Below are 22027 nucleotides of genomic sequence, written 5' to 3'. Positions count from 1 at the left end.
AAATATTTTCAGAATGAGTACAATTAGACATCTTCTATTATGGACTTTCAGACATGGCTAGAATGTCTTTGGACCACTCTGCTAGTGGTTCCATACACATGAGAAAGACAATTGAAGAAGCACAAGAGCTCATTGAGACAATTGCCACTAATCAACATCTGTACTCATCTGCTATGACTTCTATGAAAGGAGAGGTTAAGGCTATATCTACTGAATCTAACCCTCCAGAACAAGATAGCCCATTAACTCATCAACTACACGCCTTTGCCCAGCAAATACTGGAATTGCAAAAGGCTTTGCAAGAAACTCAGGCTTCTAACAGGAATGTAGAAGCCCAGTTGAGTCAAACAAGGCAGCAGTTATCTAAGCAGATAACAGAGGAATGCCAGGCTATCTGATAAACCCCAATTTTGTGGTTTATCTTGTGTAGAATTTGGGGGGTTTTATCGATATTTTCCATACTTACACGCACAAGAGGATTCAAACTGCTGGGATTGGCGCGTCAACAAGTGACGCATACGTGTGGCGGAGCAAGAACCCCATAGACGCGCACATGCGCCTTGCGCGTACGCGTGGATCGCAAAATGCAAGGGATGCGTACACGTGACCCACGCGTACGCGTGATGCTCAGCACGTGACCTCTTTAATGAAATCATGACTGGCGATTTCTGGAGAGCTGGAGGCCCAATTCCAAGCTAATTCTGCATGGAAAAGACCCAGGAATCTTAAGGGAAAGGGGGAGATCATTCATTACACACTTAGCACATAGTTTTAGAGAGATTTTAGTATTCTAGAGACAGAAAAACCCTTCCCCTCTCTAGATCTAGTTTGATTTGATCTTCTCTTGTTGAATTGTTGAATTGGATCTTGTTGATTTGAGTTTGGATAACTTAATTTGAATTCTCTAGTTTTACTTTTGTTAGATCTATTGTTGAAATTGAATTCTCTTATCATTTCCTTTGCTACTCATTTCATGAAGCTATGGATCTTGAATTTCTATTGATGCATTGATATTCTCCATGATTAATAGTATTGTTTGAGTTACTTCTCATTGATAATTGTTAATGGGTGCTTGTAATTTCCAATTGATTTACAATTTGAATATGTTATTTGTTAATGCATACTATGTGTTTGATGAAATGTTCTCTTTAATTATGGAGTAGTTTTTTTTACTCTTGGCCTAGGCTAAGGGAATTGGGTAAACTTGAGTCATTGGGTCTAATGGATTTGGTGATTTGAGAACCTTAATGGTCAAATTGATACCCATTGACACCAATCCATTACTAAGCCAATTAGTAGTTGGTTTGGGATTTATGAGTTGAGATTGAACAAGCCATTTAATGTATTTCAAGCTTAGGAGTAGATATTACGTACTTAAAGCTTTCTAGAGGTAGACTTAATGAGCTTGGTTCCTCATAATTGTCAAGATATGGTTGTTAGACAAGGATGGTGACCCCAATTCCCATGCCTAGCCAAGAGTTCTTTTTAGTATTCACATTTGAACCCAAAAATTCCAATTGCTTAGTTCTTGTTGTAGTTAGCTTAGTTACTTGCACTTTAAGATTGCTTGAACATGCTTTTTAACCCCGGAATTCTAACCAATATTGATGCACACTTTTGCCCATTCCTCGTGAGACAACCCGAAGTCTAAATACTTTGGTTAATTCTTATTTGGGATTTGTTACTTGTGACAACCAATCTAAATTTGATTTGAGGATTCATTGTTGGTTGAGAACTATACTTGCAACGAGAATTCTTGAGAATTTCTCTACTGACGATAACCCTTGCATCAAATTTATGGCGCCGTTGCCGGGGAATGGTTGCAATGTGTGCCTTGATGTTGGTTATGTGAATATGTGAATAGTGTAGATAGTTTACTTGCTTTCTATACCTTGTTTTTAGTTTAGATTTCTCTTATACATGAGCTATGACTCCCAAGTTTGATGACTTGGTCTCAACCGAATTCCAGCTTAGCCGAGCTTGACCCTGAGATTGAAAGAACTTTGTTGCATGCTCGACAGGTTAGGTGATGGTTGGACTATACGGATAGTGCTTCGACCTCCCTTGAGGAGCCTACCGAATCACTAGACGGAACCGAGAGTGACTTGGAGTCCATAACTTCTTATTCTTCTGTTGGCACCACTAATACATCTTCGCATTCCACAGGTGAACCTCATATGGCGGAGCCGTGTAGGATTACTTTGCACGAACAAGGGGCGCCAGACCTCATCCTTCCACCATTGCAAACGAGGTACCCCAATCTTGATCCAAACTTCGAGTTGAAGAATAGTTTGATCAACTTATTTCCCAAATATCATGGGCTTCTGGGTCAAGACACTATCAAACATTTGAGAGACTTCCAAGTTTCTTGTGCTACGGCTCGAAGGCATGGGGCCGATGAGATTTCCATTTTAGTCTTTGCCTTTCCCTTCTCTCTTGAAAGGAAAGCAAAAGAGTGGTTCTATTCCCAACTGGACGAGGTAGTGACCAATTGGGATTTCTTGAGAAGAGAGTTTTTAGACAAGTTCTTTCCACCAGAGAAGACCGACTACATCCGGAAAGAGATCTCGGGTATAATGCAAAAGGACCAAGAAACCTTGTATAAGTATTGGGTTCGGTTTAAGAGGCTCTTGGAATCCTACCCACACCATGGATTGAACACTCACTTGCTCTTTAGTTATTTTATCGGAGGTCTCTGTGCGGAGGGTAGGAAATTGTTGACCGCGTCTAGTAGTGGTTCCCTCTCTAAGAACAAAATAGTTGCGGAGGCTTGGAGCTTAATTAATGATGTCATCGAGGCCACACAGCACGTAAGGGTGAGGAGCAATCCTCTCAAAGGCGTGGTAGAGGCATTCCACTCCGAGTTAACTTTGGCCAAGGCACTTGGAGACATGATTACTATTCTTACGGAGATGCGCAAGGAACAGAAGGAATTCTACCACGTCCAAGCTATCCAAGCTCCACCCTAAGTTCACCAAATTGAAGGTCCCCTTAGGATATGTGGCTTGTGTTCTAACACCGCACATTACACTTATCAGTGCCACTAAATACAAGAGGACTATACTCTCGCAGTGGCCAATGTTAATAATAACAATAGTCCACCTTACCAATTGTTCATACCCTGGGTCGAGCTGTCCGACCCGGGATAAATCGACCGACCTCTTCAGGTCAGAACTACCCGACCTCTTTAAAAGAGTTCGGCCAAGTCACCAAGAAAGCCCAGAAAAGGGCCCAACCAGAGGAACACGACCCAAAACCAAAGGCAACTCAAGCCTAGAGAGATAAGGGAAGTTTCCACAGAGATAAAGATAACTCCACTCGAAGATAAGATAAGATAACTATCTTATCTCCAGGAAAAGATCACTCTACAACATTATAAATACAGTGGAGCACCCAGGTATAACTCATACTCTGATTCTACTAAAAACCTGCTTAATACCCTTGCTAACTTAAGCATCGGAGTCCCTTGCAGGTAACACCACCCTCCGGTGACGAAGGATCAACGGCACCCTTAGTCCAACAAGTCGTACGTGACAGCTCTGGCCACCACCCACAAGTCGAACACATCAGCGCCGACCAGCACAGAAGATCTCGTCCGAGATCGACCTACAGTTTCAGGTAACCCTCGGAACATTAGCGCCGTTGCCAGGGACCTGGAAGTCATTCCATCATCATGGCGGACAATCTTGACAACGACCACAATTCTGATTTGGAGAACAAAACGCTGCATAAGAACGCGGATGTCACAAAACGAAGATAAGAATTCGCCAAGCACAGGAGTCATAGAGGCACTTCAAGATCGACTAAAACAACTCGAAAAAGAAGTCGAATATCAACGGGAAGCCGAGAGAGTCCTATGAAGGGAAGCTAGGCGACGCTGAGAATTAGAAGACAAGCTCCTAAAGCTTGAAGCCAATCTCAAAGCTAAAACAACTCGATCCAGCCACAAAGACAGCCCCCGCAAAGACCAAGACCCATTCATCAAAGTGATCATGAAGGCCAAAATCCCAAAAGACTTCAAACCTCCTGACATGACTCCGTACAATGGTACATCAGATCCCAGCCATCATCTCAGTAATTTCAGAAGTAGAATGTATCTCACCGATGCCTCAGATGCGGTTCGATGCAAAGCTATCCCGACTACCTTGACGAAGACAGCAATTAAGTGGTTCGACAACCTGCCCCCTAGGTCCATCTCAAGCTTTGACGACTTAGTCAAGAAGTTTCTAGCTAGATTCTCCATCCATAAGGACAAAACCAAACATGCCCTAAGCCTATTAGGGATCAACCAAGGAGATCGGGAAAGTCTTCGCAGCTACATGGAAAGATTCAATAAAGCATGCCTGGACATACAAAGTCTGCCAACAGAAGCAGCCATTATAGGTCTCATCAATGGCTTACGAGAGGGACATTTTAGTCACTCCATATCGAAAAAACATCCCACAACTCTGAACAAAGTACAAGAACGAGCAGAGAAATACATCAACATGGAGGAAAACTCTCGACTAGGAAAGACCTCAAAGTCTAAATTGTCCTACTCCTCCCGAGATAAGGATAAAGAGTCCAAGAAAAAAGAAGATCAGCATGGAGAAAAGATCAAGAAATACCACAATTACACCCCTCTTCGGGTGTCTCTTGTAAATGTTTATCGAGAAGTATGCCATACTGAAAAGATACCCCCACCTCGCCCACTTAAAAGCAAGAAAGGAGGAGAAAATCAGAGAAAATACTGTGAATACCATCGAATCTGTGGACATCCCACCAACGAGTGCTTCGATTTGAAGAATGTCATAGAAGAATTGGTAAGAGAGGGAAGACTAGATTAGTACTTAGCCAGCAAAATAGATGACCTAAGAAAAAGAAGAAGGGACGAAGAGGTCGGGCGAACTGAACGACCACCTCATACCCCGGAAAGACATATCCACATGATACACGGAGGATTTGCGGGAGGAGGAATCTCTAAATCATCTCGCAAAAGACATCTTAAAGAAGTATATCATGTCGAAGGAGGAGAAGGAGCACCCGACCTCCCTACTATCACTTTCACTAAAGAAGACGTAGCTGGCGTCATCTCAGGCCATGATGATCCCATGGTCATCACTATCATATTGGCCAACGCTAATCTCCACCGCACAATGGTGGACCAGGGAAGCTCGGCTAACATATTGTTCAAAACCGCTTTCGACAAACTTGGCTTAGAGGAAAAAGAACTCAGAGCATATCCAAACAGTTTATTCGGACTAGAAGACATTCCAATCCAACCACTTGGATACATCTCACTACACACAACCTTTGGAAAAGAAAACCGGTCAAGGACACTCAACATAGGCTACATCGTGGTCGACGTGAGTACAGCTTACAATGCCCTGATAGGTCGGACAACGCTAAATCAGCTCGGCGCGGTAGTCTCGACTCCACATCTGTGCATGAAGTTCCCAACCACAGAAGGGATTGCTATGATAAAAGCAGACCAGAAGACAGCGCGCCACTGTTACAACGAAAGTTTGAACCTTAGAGGCAAAGGAGAAGAAATCCACACCATCGAACTCGGGAGAGTTCGAGGGCGGGAAAAACTTCGTCCACAACCTGAAGGCGAGACAAAAAAAGTCCAGATCGGAGATATCCCAGATAAAACGACCAATATTGGTACAATCCTAAAAGGAGACGTAAAGGAGTCCCTCATACAGATCTTAAGAGATAATGTCGACCTCTTTGCATGGAAGGCCGTAGATATGCCGGGCACAGACCCCAAGCTAATGTGCCACAAGCTGGCAGTATACCCAGGATCTCGGCCAGTACAGCAGAGACGTAGAAAGCTCGGGCCAGAACGATCCCAAACTTTGGAAGAGCAGGTACAAGCTCTACTGGAGGCAGGATTCATAAGGGAAGTCAAGTACCCAATATGGCTAGCTAACGTCGTCTTGGTGAAAAAATTAAATGGGAAGTGGCGGATGTGCACCGACTACACCGATCTCAACAAAGCTTGCCCAAAAGATCCTTATCCACTCCTAAGTATCGACACTCTGGTGGATGCCTCCTCCGGATACAAATACCTCTCATTTATGGACGCCTATTCGGGATACAATCAAATCCCAATGTACCCACCTGATCAAGAAAAAACCTCATTCTTAACCTCAAAAGCAAACTACTACTACGTCGTCATGCCATTCGAACTCAAAAATGCAGGAGCCACTTATCAAAGATTAATAAATAAAGTCTTCACAAACCATATCGGGAAAGTCATGGAAGTATACGTGGATGACATGTTAGTAAAGACACAAAGCAAGGAATCATTACTATCCGACCTCACCCAAGTATTCAAAGGCATGGCATGCGACTTAACCCTGGAAAATGCACCTTCGGAGTAGAAGCTGGCAAATTCTTAGGTTTCATGCTCACACAAAGAGGAATCGAGGCAAATCTGGATAAATGCTGGGATATACTCGACATAAAGAGTTTGACCTGTGTCAAAGAGGTACAACAACTCAATGGAAGATTGGCGGCCTTGTCCAGATTCCTAGCCGGATCATCAATAAGATCTCTCCCCTTCTACGCCACTCTAAGGAAGGGAAAAAGGTTTGAATGGACAACGGAGTACGAACAAGCTTTCCAGGATTTTAAAAGGTTCCTGGGACAACCACCTATTCTAACTCGGCCACGGGAAGGAGAACCACTTGTATTGTACCTCGTAGTAGGAAATCGGGCAGTAGCTTCAGCACTGGTCAGAGAGGACAAAAGTGGACAACAACTTATATACTTCATCAGTAAAGCACTACAAGGGTCCAAACTGAACTCCCAAAAATAGAAAAATTCGCCTATGCTCTCATACTAACATCTCGACGACTACGCCCATATTTCCAAGCCCACATCATCAAAGTTCGGACCAACCAGCCCATAAAAGGCATTTTGCAGAAAACAGATTTAGCAGGAAGAATCTTACAGTGGGTAGTCGAGTTATCCGAATTCGACGTTCAATATGAAGCTCGGACCACCATCAAATCACAGTATCTGGCCGACTTTATTGCAGAGTTTATTAACACTCCAAAAATCCCCACAGAATGGAATCTCTACAGTCCCATCATCCCGATTCAGGATCTGGACATCAGGGTCGGACTCGGGTTGGCCAACCTCAACTGCTGGAATTGAAGAAGGCAGGGCAACAGAGGCTTTGGCAGATGGCACAGGAGGAGGGTCTACATCTATATCATCATCATCCGAGCCATCAGGGACAATCTTACCATCCACTATAGTATTGTCCAAGCTGAATAGGGTAAGGTCGAGCTTGGGCGCAAGAACTCGAACCTGAGCCTTCAAATTCTCATAAGCAGCATTTACGCTACCTACAAGATGACCCTGGAGCTCAGTATAGTCGGCCTCGGCAGATTTCAACCTTTCCCTGAGCTCTATCATCTCCCCATAAGTTAGGATATAGCTCTCATTATGCTTCAATGCCATCTCCTCAGCCAAGTTCGCAGAAGCCACCGCAGCAGTAGCCTGAGTCTTCTCACCCTCCAACTCTTTTTCCAGCTTCGCCACCTTCACCTCAAGCTCCTCCTTCAACCCCTTGATTCTGTCGAACTCCGATTTAGCCTCCTCCATAAAAGCCTTTGTTGCATGAATGGGAAGATCCTGGGCAGTTTGATATAAAGCCGCCCCCATATGCGCCATCTTAATACTGCTCCGAGTAATAAAGTCCCAATGACGAAGAAGAGAGACATCGTCAGTAGGAACAACACTGTAAGGAGCAATCTGCTGATCAACAAACCCAACGGCATCAAAGTCAAGGGCATCCAAATTGAAGGGCTCAACAGTCCTCTGTTTTTTTTGGAGGAGGGCCAACAGTAGAAGAAGTAGCAGCAGAAGTCGGGGGAGGATCATCCAAATGGACCTGAGGAGTTGGTATCATCCTCTTCGGCCTAGTAGAGCTCAAGATCGGCTTTTTAAGAGGAACTTGAGAAGATCCTTCCCCTGCAGCTTTAGCCGAGATGTTCTGGGTGGCGGTGGCCTTCCTCGCCTTCTTAAAGGCTTTCATGGAATCATTGGTCTTTGCCATCTCTGAAAAAATAAGTCGACCAAAAAATAGGTTACAAACTGGAAGGAAAAGAAACAAAAGCAAATAAAACAAAGTAAAAGAAGTCGGTCACTACCCAGCTCAGCTCGGATAAGAGAGGGGTCCCCCAAAAATTTCTTTGTATCGAGATGGGGAAGTTGCCCCCAAATATCTTCCAACACAGTCATAAAAGCCTGCTCGACCTCATTAAGCATCTCCCACGAGTATCGAGACACGACAACATTCTTTTGCCAACACAAGGGGAAGGCAGGTTCATTATTCGACTCTAAGAAAATTGGTCGAGCTCCCTCAACAGCTCGGACCTTAAAAAAGTAATTCTTAAAGTCCCTAAAGGACTCATCATACATAGCAAACACTTTATGTCCTTGAGCAGACCGAAAAAAAATCTAAGAAGCTTTCTTTTTTGAAGAGATCCCGGGCTTAGTCAAAACAAAAAGATAAAGAAAGAGAGTTTGAGAAGGTTTGACATCCAACCCTTGGCAAAGAAACTGAAAGATCTTGATAAAGCCCCAGGAGTTCGGATGGAGCTGGGATGGGGCTACATTACACGACCACAAAAAGTCGGTCTCAAAGGATGTAAAAGGAAGGGTGATGTTCATTTGGCTGAAAAAGTAGTCGTAAGCATAAAAGAAAGGGCATTCCCCATAGGTCAGAGCAGGAAAGCAAACCCTTTCATCGGAGTCAGGCGTTACCAATTCATAGTTTTTCTCCTGATCCCTACTACTACAGATTCGGTGATGTTTTCTAAGCTCTGCACAGAACTCAGAATTAACTACGGAAACACACATCAGGACGAGGGAGTCCAGCCAGTCGGACATACCCTCAGGGACCTTGAAAGATGTCTCGACAATATTTTTTCGAGAAGACATGGTCAACCAGCCCTACAGCAAAGAAAAAAAGAGAGGGATTACTAAATAAACAACTAGGGCATAACAAAAATAGCTCAGACAAAAACAGATACAATAGTGATGATCGGATAATTTATACGCTTTTTCGCACTATTTTTACATAGTTTTCAGTATATTTTAGTTAGTTTTTAGTATATTTTTATTAGTTTTTATGCAAAAATCACATTTCTGGACTTTACTATGAGTTTGTGTATTTTTCTATGATTTCAGGTATTTTCTAGCCGAAATTGAGTGACTTGAGCAAAAATCTGATTCAGAGGCTGAAAAAGGACTGCAGATGCTGTTGGATTCTGACCCTCCTGCACTCGAAATAGATTTTCTCGAGCTACAGAAGCCCAATTGGCATGCTCTTAGTTGCGTTGGAAAGTACACATTCTGGGCTTTCCAGCAATATATAATAGTGCAGACTTTGCTCGAGTTTTGATAACGCAAACTGGCGTTTAAACGCCAACTTTCTACCATATTCTGGCGTTTAGCATTAAAGCTGGAGTTAAACGCCCAAACTGGCACCAGAGCTGGCGTTTAACTCCAAGAAAAGTCTCTACATGTGAAAGCTTCAATGCTCAGTTTAAGCACACACCAAGTGGGCCCGGAAGTGGATTTCTGCATCATTTACTCATTTTTGTAAATCCTAGGTTACTAGTTTATTATAAATAGGACCTTTTACTATTGTATTTGAGAGTCTTGGTTATTCTGGTTTCCCCTCTGGGGCCGAAGCCAATGAACACCATTATCACTTATTTATTTTCCACGGTGGAGTTTCTACACCCCATAGATTAAGGTGTGGAGCTCTGTTGTTCTTCATGAATTAATGCAATTACTACTGTTTTTCTATCCAATTCAAGCTTATTCTTGTTCTAAGATATTCATTCACACACAAAAACATGATGAATGTGATGATTATATGACACTCATCACTATTCTCACCTATGAACGCGTGCTTGACAACCACTTCCATTTTACATGAAAACAAGCTTGAATGCATATCTCTTAGCCTCGAGATAAGAGTCTTCGTGGTATAAGTGATGACAAGTCATCTTAGCCTAGTTTCACTAGTCTTTTTCTTTTGTTTTCAATAGATTTTATGCATTTTCTTGAGCCATAAGTAAGCCAATTGGGTATAATTTCATGTTTCCTTTGATTCAATCAACCATGGATAAATTAATACATTTTCATGAGATTTTGTGTTATAATTGTCATATATTATGAAAGAATAACAATCTCATGATTTTGAGCATAGCTTTGATGTCTTTGATTGATTGATGATAGGTGAAAAGAGCTTTGAAGAAGGTTGAAGAAAGAAGGAATGGCAAAGAGCAAGAGAGAACAAAAAGCTTGAGCCAAAGCTTGCCTCAAACTTTAGCTCAAACTTTAGGAGGAGCTTGACTACACCCTGGAGGGAGCAAAAGCTTGCGCCAACGTTTGACCTCAAGCTTTTAGGCAAACGTTGGCGCCACAACAAGCACACCCAGGGAGCAAAAGCTTGTGCCAACGTTTGACCTCAAGCTTTTAGGCAAACGTTGGCGCCACAACAAACACACCCAGGGAGCAAAAGCTTGCGCCAACGTTTGCCTCAAGCTTTTAGGCAAACGTTGGCCAAGAGGCATGCAAGGGAGGATCCACGTTTGGCTCAAAGTTTGACCTCAAACTTTGGCTCAAACGTGGATGACAGCATGGAAGGCAAGCTGATATGAAAAGCTTGAATCAAAGTTTGCCTCAAACTTTGACTCAAGCTTTAATAGTTCATGGCCCGGTTCACAAGTGGGTTTCTCTCCAACTCCAAGAGCAATCAACAGAGGCTTTTGTCAACCCAATTCTATCAAGAGCAAAGGCCCAATTCAAGGCTTGAAGATCATTTGAAGAGAGTATATAAATAGCTTAGAATTTAAGTTTTTGAGGAGCTTTTTCCATTTTAGTTTTGCTGAGTGATTTTGGGAGAGCTTTTGGTTAGGAGTTATTTGGAGATTCTAAGTCTTGGGGAAGGAGAATTGAATTCTCTTTCTCTTAGTTTTCTTAATTTCAATTTCATTTACACTTTGTTTGAATCTTGGGTGTTGGAGAATTGAAGGAATTCTATTTCAATCCCATCCTGAGATCTCTCTATTTTATTTACTGCACTTTTTGAGAAATCAATATTTGAATTCCTTTCTTCTACTGCTTGATCTTTACTTTTCTTGCAATTGAATTCCGAATTTGGATCTACGAAGGCATTGAGATCTAGACTTGGTTATCTAGTCTCTTGGGTCCTGAGATCTGGAGTTTTCATTTTAATTTCTCTGTTGAATGCGTCTCCAAGTTTATTTACATTACCAGTTGAGATCTGTTTCATTTTAATTCCTTTTCTACTTTTCTGTTTATCACAATTTACTTTTCCTTGTCTGATTTATGCAAATCCAATTCCCAATTCCCGTTATAATTCAAGCCATTTACATTTCTTGCACTTTAAGATTCTGCAATTTACATTTCTTGCGTTCTAAGTTCTGCCATTTAATTTCTTGTTCTTTAAGATTCAGCACTTTTATTTTCTGTTCTCTTTACTTTACTGCAATTATCCCTCTCCCTTTAATTTTCATGCAATTTAAATTTCAGTTAATTACAAATCACTCAACCAATACTTGATTCGCTTGGCTAAATCAACCACAAAAACTAAAATTGCTCAATCCTTCAATCCCTATGGGATCGACCTCACTCACGTGAGTTATTATTAGTTGATGCGACCCGGTATACTTGCCGGTTAGATTTGTGTGTTTGGAATTCGTTTTTCAACAAATTTTCCCATCAATAAGCTAGAATAAATTGGCAGCATTCTTGAGATCCGGAAAGTCTAAACCTTGTCTGTGGTATTCCGAGTAGGATCTGGGATGGGATGATTGTGACGAGCTTCAAACTCGCGAGTGTTAGGCGTATTGACAGATGTAAAAGGATCAATGGATCCTATTCCAACATGAGTGAGAACCGACAGATGATTGGTCGTGCGGTGACAGCGCATTTGGACCATTTTCACTGAGAGGACAGACGGTAGCCATTGACAACGGTGATCCCCAACATACAGTTTGCCATGGAAGGGAGTACGCATGATTGGATGAAAGCAATAGGAAAGCAGAGGTTCAGAAGTAATAAGCATCTCCATATGCTTTTCTGAAATCCTACCAATGAATTACATAAGTACTTCTATCTTTATTTTATGTTTTAATTATATTTTACTCATCAAAACCTCAATACCATTTGAATCTGCCTAACTGAGATTTACAAGGATGACCATAGCTTGCTTCAAGCCGACAATCTCCGTGGGATCGACCCTTACTCTCGTAAGGTATTACTTGGACGACCCAGTACACTTGCTGGTCAGCTGCACGGAGTTGTGTGAAAAGTGTGCGATCACGATTTCGTGTACCAAGTTTTTGGCGCCGTTGCCGGGGATTGTTCGAGTTTGGACAACTGACGGTTCATCTTGTTGCTCAGATTAGGTAATTTTATTTTATTTTAAGCTTTCATTTTTTTATTTTATTTTCGAAAACTTTTTTTTCAGAATTTTTAAGAATGAACTCTAGAGTTTCATGATGATCTGTTGAAGTCTGGTTGGCTGTGAAGCCATGTCTAATCCTTTGGACCGAGGTTTCAACTTATCATCACAAGATCTTGTTGATATCTATCAATCTTTCTGTTGAATGTAATGATCTGCTAAAGCTTGGCTGGCCATTGGCCATGTCTAGTGTTTTGGACCGAAGCTTTCACTGAAAGCTTGGCTGGCTAGTAAGCCATGTCTAATTCCTGGACCGGAGTTTTAGACTAATATTGCATGATTCTTGGAATTCTCATTAAGAATTTTGAATTCCTTATTTTCTTTTTCCAAATAATTTTCGAAAAAAATACAAAAAATTTTATAAAATCATAAAAACCAAAAAATTTTTTTGTTTGAGTCTAGTGTCAAATTTTAAGTTTGGTGTCAATTGCATGTCTTTCTTTTTCTTGCATTTTTCGAAATTTTATGCATTATGTTCTTTGTTGATCTTCAAGTTGTTCTTGATGATTTTCTTTGCTCTGATCTTTAAATTCTCCTGTTTGGTGTCTTTTGTTGTTTTTCATATGCATTTTCACATTGTTATTGTCCCTAGTATACAAACTTCTAAGTTTGGTGTCTTGCATGCATTATTTGTTTTGATCTTGATTTTCCATGTTTAGTTTCATTCTGTTGTTTTTCTCTCTCATCATTAAAAATTCAAAAATTTTCAAAATTATGTCTTTTCAAGTCAATAATACAGAGAATTGAAGATTCAGAACATACAGCAGAGGAAATTACAGAGAAAAAGCTGGGATTTCAAAACGCCCAGTGAGAAAGGAAAACTGGCGTTTAAACGCCAGCCAGGGTACCTGGCTGGGCGTTAAACACCCAAAAGGGTAGTATTTTGGGCATTAAACGCCAGAATGGATACCAGGGCGTTTAACGCCAGGACAACACAAGGGAGGTAAGTTAGTTTTTAATTCAAATCTTTTTCAAATTTTCATGATTTTTCAAAATCAAATCTTTTCCAAATCATATTTTTTTATCATATCTTTTTCAAAATCAAATCTTTTCCATTTTTCTCTCACTATTTTCGAAAAATCCTTGCTACCAATTAATAATTTGATTCAAAAATTTCAAGTTTGTTACTTCTTTGTTAAGAAAGGTTCAATATTTGAATTTTAGAATCATATCTTTTAAATTTCTTGTTAGCCAAGTCATTAATTTTAAAAATATTTTTTTTTATTTTTCAATCATATCTTCTCAATCACATCTTTTTCAAAATAACTTTCAATCATATCTTTTTTATTGCTAATTTCAAAATCTTTTTCAAAATCACTTAACCACTTTCTTACTTTTAATTTTCGAAAACCATCAACCACTTTTTCAAAATTCTTTTTAATTAATTTAAATTTTTTAATTTTGTTTTCAAAAATTTCCCCACCTCCTCACCCTCTTTTATTTAAGGACTAACACTTCTCCTCTATTAGCAATTCGGACTATCTCCCTCTCTATAAGTTCGAATTCTCCTCTCTACCTCATCCTTCTATTCTTCTTTTCCTCTGACACCTCAAGGAATCTCTATACTGTGACATAGAGGATTCCATACTTTCTTGTCTTTTTATTTTATTGCCCCTCTAATCAACCAAAACCCCCATATACCCCTCATAGCCAATAATCATACATTTTATTGCAACTCTTCGTGAGACGACCCGGAGCCCAAATACTCCGATTATAAATTCATTGGGGTTTGTTAATTGTGACAACTCAAATTTTTTATGTGGGAATTGTTTGATGGTTTGGAGCTATGCTTACAACGAAGTAATTCTTTCTATAAGAAGAAAATCTAGATCATCGAGCAAAACTCATTCATCAAAATGGCGCCGTTGCCGGGGAGTTGCAATGGTGTTATGGTATTGGTTATTGTATATATGTGAATATTATGAATAGCTTGATTTTTGGATTGCTTGTTAGTTTTTGTTAGTTTTAGGACTTTGTTTCATTATTTCTTGTTAGCTTTTATCTCTTATTTTCACTTTTCACTATGAATTCTCACTTTAGCTATGAGTGTGATTACAACTATGTTGTAGGAAATGGGAACTTCAATGAAGATGTGCATCAAGGATGGGATAATCAAAGGTGGGAGGAGCCATATGCATATGATCAATCCTCATGGCAACAACCTCTACCAATGCACTATGAAGAATAGCCAATCTATGATGCATACCAATCCAATGGTTATGGTGAATCTCCTTGTGACTTTCAAGAACCACCACCGCCTGCCTATGAGCCATATCCCCAACATAACCCTCAACCATACTCACAAGCCCCTTCTTACCAACCATCTTCATATGACCCTAATCCATATCCATCCTACGAATAACCATATGAGCCATATGAACCACATATAGAGCCATCACCATTCCAACATCAACATTTTCAAGAGCCACCGCCTCCATATTATTACCAAGATGAACCACCTCCAATACATGAAAACTTTCAACCACAAGATGAACTCTACTTACCACCACAACTCTACCAAGAAGAACCACCTTCCAACTATAATACCTTTCCCTCAAACAATGAGCCCTCTCTTCCACCATCACCTCCTGATGAAGCCTCTATGCTAGAATTAAGGGATCTTGAATCTCATATCTTAAGGCAACACGAGGAGGATGAAAAGAATTTTGAGGAGTTAAGAGCAAAAATGGCTATCATGGTAGAAGCCATTGGCAACATAGTCTCATCCCGCCTAAGCCTATGCGATCAAGGCACTTCCATTGTGGAATGTGGAAAAGTAACAAAGGAGCTTAGTGAGAGAGTGAACTTGAAGCTCCAAGATGAAGAAGAGGAGTTAAAGTAAGAAATGCAACAAGAGGAGGAGGTAGAGATTATTGAAGAAGAGGAAGAAGTGGTTGAAGACTTAGGAGATGCGGAACCTCCTTGGGAACATAGAGTTGAAGAAAATCCATCCAAGATGATTGAAATTGATGCTCCGGAGGGAAGTGCACACCTTCCAAGACATATTCCATATGAAGACTCGGATGGGATAGAGCAAGAATTGAGTCCCCTTGGTGATGAAGATCAAGCATCAAGTCTTAGTGGTGAAGAATCCTTTGAGCATGAAGAACCCTCTCTCGATGAAATGGAAAGCAATGTGGAGGTAAATGTCTCTCACCCTCCCATTTATGATTTGAGTAAGAGAAAAGAGTTAGATAAAAGTGTTGAACAAAGGATTGATATTAAGAGATCTTGTGAGGAGGTGGAGATCCTTAGAAAAAGGAGGATGGAAATTGAATATGCTTTAGCAAGACCCTTGGAATTACCTTTGCCTAGGTTGCCATCTACACCTTCATTTGAGTGGATGAAACTCATTTCTATTATCTTTATTATCCCACTCGAATATGGATTGCTTGAAACGGATGGTCAACTTAGGATGCTTTGTGGGATGAAGCGTAAAAAAAATGTTTTGTGGTTGGCGTTGCAAATCAAGGCTCATTATGGTTGAAGCTTCAAAGAGCAAGGGTTGGACTAGTGCTCAATTGGATGGGTCTAGGAGAATAGATTGGTGCTCCTATGAGAATTCACCTCTCTTGCCACCCGGAGGAAATCACCATGATCAACTCAAGGACGGGTGTGAAAACAAAGTGTGGGATCCTGGATCGCACAAGGAAGATCAACTTTGGGAGCCTATGGTTTGTGAAGAACTCCATCAAAGCTTGGAGTTATTAACTTTGAATGATGAAGCACAATGGAAGTCCAAGCATTAGTGGATGTTTAAGGATGGATTCAAGCACAAGCCACCTTGATGAAGAGCTCCCCATAAGTCCAACTTAAGGACAATAAACAAAAGTGCTAGGTGGGAGACAACCCACCATGGTAACATCTTTCCCTTTTTCTCTTTGTAAATATTGGTAATTTAGATTTAATTTCATGTTTTGTTTGATTACTTGAGTTCAATTGGGAGTCTAGTAGGTCAAATAAGATTTTGTGATGTTTCGGTAGTTGTTTGGAGGTTTGGAATGCTTGGTTCGGTGCAAAAACATAGAAAAATTTTGAAAAACAGAGCACCACCCACGCGCACGCGCACTCCACGCGTACGCGTGAATCAAGCAATTTTGGCAATCCACGCGGACGCGCCATGTACACGTATGCGTGGATTAAATTTTTCCACTTCCCATATATTCACCTGAGAGTTATGCCTGAAGTGTGCCAACTTGGTGCCCCAGGGCACGCGAACGCGCACCTTGCGCGTCCGCGTCGACTCTCTGCTTTGCCATGCACGCGTACGCGCACTGTACGCGTACACGTCGATTCCATTTCATCAATCCACGCTTACGCGCATATGACGCGCACGCGTGGATTGCCCTGTTTCACTCACCTTCTTTTCTTCTCCTCTTTCCATTTTTTTCTTTCTTCTCTCTTCTCTTCTTTCCACCCTTCAAACATCATCCAACACTACCAAACATCATATAACACTATTTTTCTTAGTTAGTTAAGTTTAATTTTTGTTTTTCATTATAAGTGTTGGATTACTAATCTTGTTTATTGTTTACTGCTGCTGCTTATTGATAAGATGTTAGTTTAACATCATTGTTGTTAATTGTCATTGTTGGATTTCTTTGATTGAGGTTGTATTTGGTTACTTGGTTTGGAATTTTTCATGTTCAATGTTTTTGAATACCAAGTATATATTACATTGCCTTCATGCATCTTAACTCTTTGAATTGCATGTTTTGGCCACCATGCATTCATCATCCATCATTAGGCAATTGTATATTATCATTGCATTTTTTTTAGGTGATGCTTGTTTATGATTCACCCTTATTCACATCACTTATTTCATGCATTGAGATTGTAGAATTGTGAAATTGGATCAAAAACATACCAGTGACATATTTTTGAGCTTTTCAAGCTTTGTGGACTATGCTTGCTATGTGATTGATCTTAACTCTCATACTTCTTTTCTTTAAGTTCCTTAGCATCCATGTGTTCCACCTCTATGTCACTTAGGTGTTGCAACAACTTCAATAAATGTCATTATTTGATGTGTGAGTTTCATTCTGTTCACCAAATTTACTTACACATCAATCAATGTCCATGCATTATCCAATTTCACAATTGCTTGATTAATTGCTTGAATGCTTTCATGCCTCTTTACTACTTGTGTGGTTGACTTAACCTACAAGTCTTTTAAAGTATTTCAAGCACACTAGAATGAGTGAAGTACATGTTTTCTTTTGTATAATTGTGGCATGATTTTTAAATACTAGGGTGTGAGTTCTAAACCGCATGCAAGTCAGGACCCACACACTTATTTTTCATTAATGTCACACTAATTCACTCACTCATTTCTAGTGATTTACCTCATTCCAACAATCCATGCTTCCTTGCTTGTGCATTTACTTGTCTTATTATCTCCTGTTTTCTATGTTCAGGATGGATCATCATAAGCAAAAACAGAAGTGGAAGGAAGAACACGCAGCACCGATTGACCTACCAGCTGAAGGTAGCAACTTGGAAAGTCGCCGTACCCCCTTGCTCATCTTTGAGTGCACCGAGGACGGTGTAAACTTTTAAGTGTGGGGAGGTCATCCGACCGCTCGGCATTTTTGGGTGACAAGTTTCTAATCCCAACACTTTTGCATTTTATTTTAGGATTTTCAGTTGCATTTTCTTATTTTGCATATGTATGTATTAAGCTTAGTCAAAATCATGATATTTTCCAAGAATTCTATCTATAGGGCACCCCAATTGAAAAAAAAAATTTAGAACTTGCTTGAATCATATACATTGTGGATCATGTTTTTGAGCTAAGAACACAAGCATGTAAGTTTTGAGCCTAATTGTGTGGTTACATTATATATAACCACTTATTTTCATTCTTGTGTGCATTATTCTCTTCCTATGATTGTAATCTTTGATTTGTTTAATTCTATATGTCCATTATTTTGTGTATACATGCATTTATATGATTGAGGCCATTGTTCAAATAGCTCACTTACCCAAATAGCCTACCTTTTATCTTCTATTGATAACCAATTTAAGCCTATGCTTAACCCATTTATTCTTAATTGTAGCACATTACAAGCCTAAGTGAAAAATAATAAATATCCCTTAATTTGGATCTTTGATTAGCTTAGTCTAGAGAAAGTGTTTATCATTTGATTTTAGGAAGTTGGGAACATGGGGTAAAGATAAAAGTGTGTTTGTTAAAAAATCTTGGGAATTGGGTACATACTCATGTATTAATCATGTGTAAACCATATGCATTGATGTTCTTGTATATATTTTAGTTGAAAAGAAAAAAAAATAATAAAAAAATGAGAAAAACAAAAAAGAATATATATATATATATATATATATATAAGAAAAAAAAAGAATTACAATAAAAAGGGGACAAAAATGCCCCAAAGTTCAAAGTTCAATAAAAGTCAATGCATATGGGTGGTGATCAAAAAGAGAATGCATGAGTGTGTGAAAAAGTGAAGAATGGGTAGTTAGGTTTGTTTAAAATTGTATAGGTTGTCATAGGTTAGGTGGGAAGTTTAAGTTAATCAAAGATTCGAATTTCAAGCTCACTTGACTATATGCATCCTACCTTGACCCTAGCCACATTACACCCTTTGGGAAAGTCCTCATGATATTTGTATGCATGCATGAAATAATTGTTGATTGTTAGATGAAAAACAAATCTTGGAAAGCATGATTAGGGGAGAATTGAGTGAATCAACCCCATACACTTGAGTGCATAGAGCGGATACACATCCGGTGAGGGTTCGATTGCTCAATTACATGTTTCCACCCATGATCATCTCTTTTCTTGCAAGTTTGTAAAATCTTTTTAATAATTCAATTCAATTGTGGGTTGAGTGATTGCTATTGCCTTAGCCCTTGTGTTTGTATATGTATTCTTAGAAATTGATTTATTTTGACTAAGTGGACGCATTCATGTAGATAGATTGCATATAGATAGATTGTATTTAGTTAGTTTGCATTGAATAAATGTTGATACCTTTTGCTTCTTTCTTGATTTTAGCATGAGGACATGCTTGGTTTAAGTGTGGGAAGATTTGATAAACCCCGATTTTGTGGTTTATCTTGTGCTTATTTTGGGGGATTTTATCACCTTTTCCCACATTTATTCAATGAAATAGCATGGTTTTGCAATTCTCCCTTGATTTGTGCTTAAAAGTGAAAACATGCTTTTTAGTCCCTAAAATTGATGATTTTAATTCACTTTAATTCCATTCGATGCCTTGATGTGTTTTTTGAGTGATTTCATGTTCATAAGGAAAGTATTGGATGGAAGAAGTGAGGAGAAAAGCATGCAAAATGGGAGAACTCATGAAGAAATGAAGGAACCGTAAAGCTGTCAAGCCCGACCTCTTCGTACTCAATCGACCATAACTTGAGCTACAGAGGTCCAAATGAGGCGGTTCCAGTTGCGTTGGAAAGCTAACATCCGGAGCTTCGAAATGATATAAAATTTGCCATATGTTTCTTTGCGCTAAGGGGTGCGCACGCGCCATGTACGCGTGCGCACCGATTCTGCCGTGGCCCACTAAGGTGAAATCGCCCCCAGCGATTTCACAAGCACTTTAGGCCCAACCCAACTCATTTCTAATACTATTTTATGCAGAATTCAAGCTTAGGCAAAGGGGGGAGCAATTAGTTTAGCCAACATGAGCCTTTACTTAGTTTTCTAGAGAGATTTTCATCTTAGATCTAGGTTTGATTCATGCTTTGATTTACTTTTCTTTTATAATTCCTTGTTCCTCTACTCTTTCTCTCTCTAATTTTGTATTTCATTCTTGTAATTGCTTACTTTGTTGTTGATGCACTTTTGTTCCTCTATTTTCCTTTAATTCAATTTATGATTCATGTTCCTTTATTGTTGATTTGGATTTGTTGTTGTTTAATTCATTGCAATTGAGTAGTGTAGATTTACATTCCTTGCAATTTTACTATGCTTTCCTTTTATGCTTTCCAAGTGTTTGATAAAAGGCTTGGAAGGATGTTAGAGTAGATTTTGAGCATTCTTGGCTTGGAAAGAGTAGTTGGGCAATCTTGAGTCATGAAAACCCAACTTATGTTGGTGATCTAGAGTTTTTAGCTAATATTATTTCCATTGACGCTAATCTTTTGCTATTTTCATTAGTAAGTTGATTAGGACTTTTGGATTGAGATTAGCTAGTCTCATTAGACTTTCTCCCTATTTGTTGGAGTTGACGTAATGAGATAAATTCTTGTTTATATTTGTGACATGATTAATTAGTCTTGTTTGACATTCTCCCGATGTGTGAGTTAACTAAATAAGATGAATTAATCATGCATGACTAGGATAGAAAGCCTATGATCTCAATCCATTGCCATGAATGTCTCTCTTTATTACTTGCTTTCTTTAATTACTTGCTCAATTTACTTTTCTTGTCTTTTTATTTTATTGCCCCTCTAATCAACCAAAACCCCCCTATACCCCTCATAGCCAATAATCATACATTTCATTGCAACTCTTCGTGAGACGACCCGGAGCCCAAATACTCCGGTTATAAATTCATTGAGGTTTGTTAATTGTGACAACTCAAATTTTTGATGTGGGAATTGTTTGATGGTTTGGAGCTATGCTTACAACGAAGTAATTCTTTCTATAAGAAGAAAATCTAGACCATCGAGCAAAACTCGTTCATCAAAATGGGACGTGTGATCTCAAGTTGATATCCACTTGACTTTCCTTCATAGTTAGAGGTTAACTAAGTGGAGCAATGAACAATTGTTGGCACATTGATGATGATAATGAGGATAGGACTTCTAGTTCTCATACCTTGCCAAGAGCTTTTCTAGTTGTTAGTTTATCTCTTTTGCAATTTACATTTCTTGTTCTTTATTTCAAAAACCCTAAACTATACTTCATAGCCAATAACAAGAACACTTCATTGCAATTTCTAGGGAGAACAACCCGAGGTTTGAATACTTTGGTTATTTTTATTGGGGTTTGTTTTAGTGACAACCAAATTTTTTTATTGAAGAAATTATTTGTTGGTTTAGAACTATGCTTGCAACGAGATTCAATTTGTGAAATTCTAAATCACACACACAATTTTCGTTCATCAAAATGGCACCGTTGCCGGGGAATTGCAATGGTGTTATGTTATTGCTTATTGTATATATGTGAATATTGTGAATAGCTTAATTTTTGGATTGCTTGTTGGTTTTTGCTATTTTTAGGACTTTGTTTCATTGTCTCTTGTTAGCTTTTGTTTCTTATTTTCTCTTTTCATTATGAATTCTCGCTTTGGCTATGAGTTTGGTTCTAACTATGTTGTAGAAAATGGGAGCTACAATGAAGATATGTATCACGGATGGGACACTCAAGGATGGGAGGAGCCATATGTATATGATCAATCCTCTTGGCAACAACCCCCACCATTAGACTATGAACAAGAGTCATTCCATGATGCATATCAGTCCAATAGCTATAGTGAATCTCCTTGTGACTATCAAGAACAGCCACCATATGCCTATGAGCCATATCCTCAGCATAGC

The sequence above is a fragment of the Arachis hypogaea genome, chromosome 14 (genome assembly GCF_003086295.3).
Source record: "Arachis hypogaea cultivar Tifrunner chromosome 14, arahy.Tifrunner.gnm2.J5K5, whole genome shotgun sequence".
In the NCBI taxonomy this organism is placed as follows: Eukaryota; Viridiplantae; Streptophyta; class Magnoliopsida; order Fabales; family Fabaceae; genus Arachis; species Arachis hypogaea.
The sequence above is the reverse complement of the archived record's forward strand: the minus strand, read 5'-3'. Positions refer to the sequence as shown.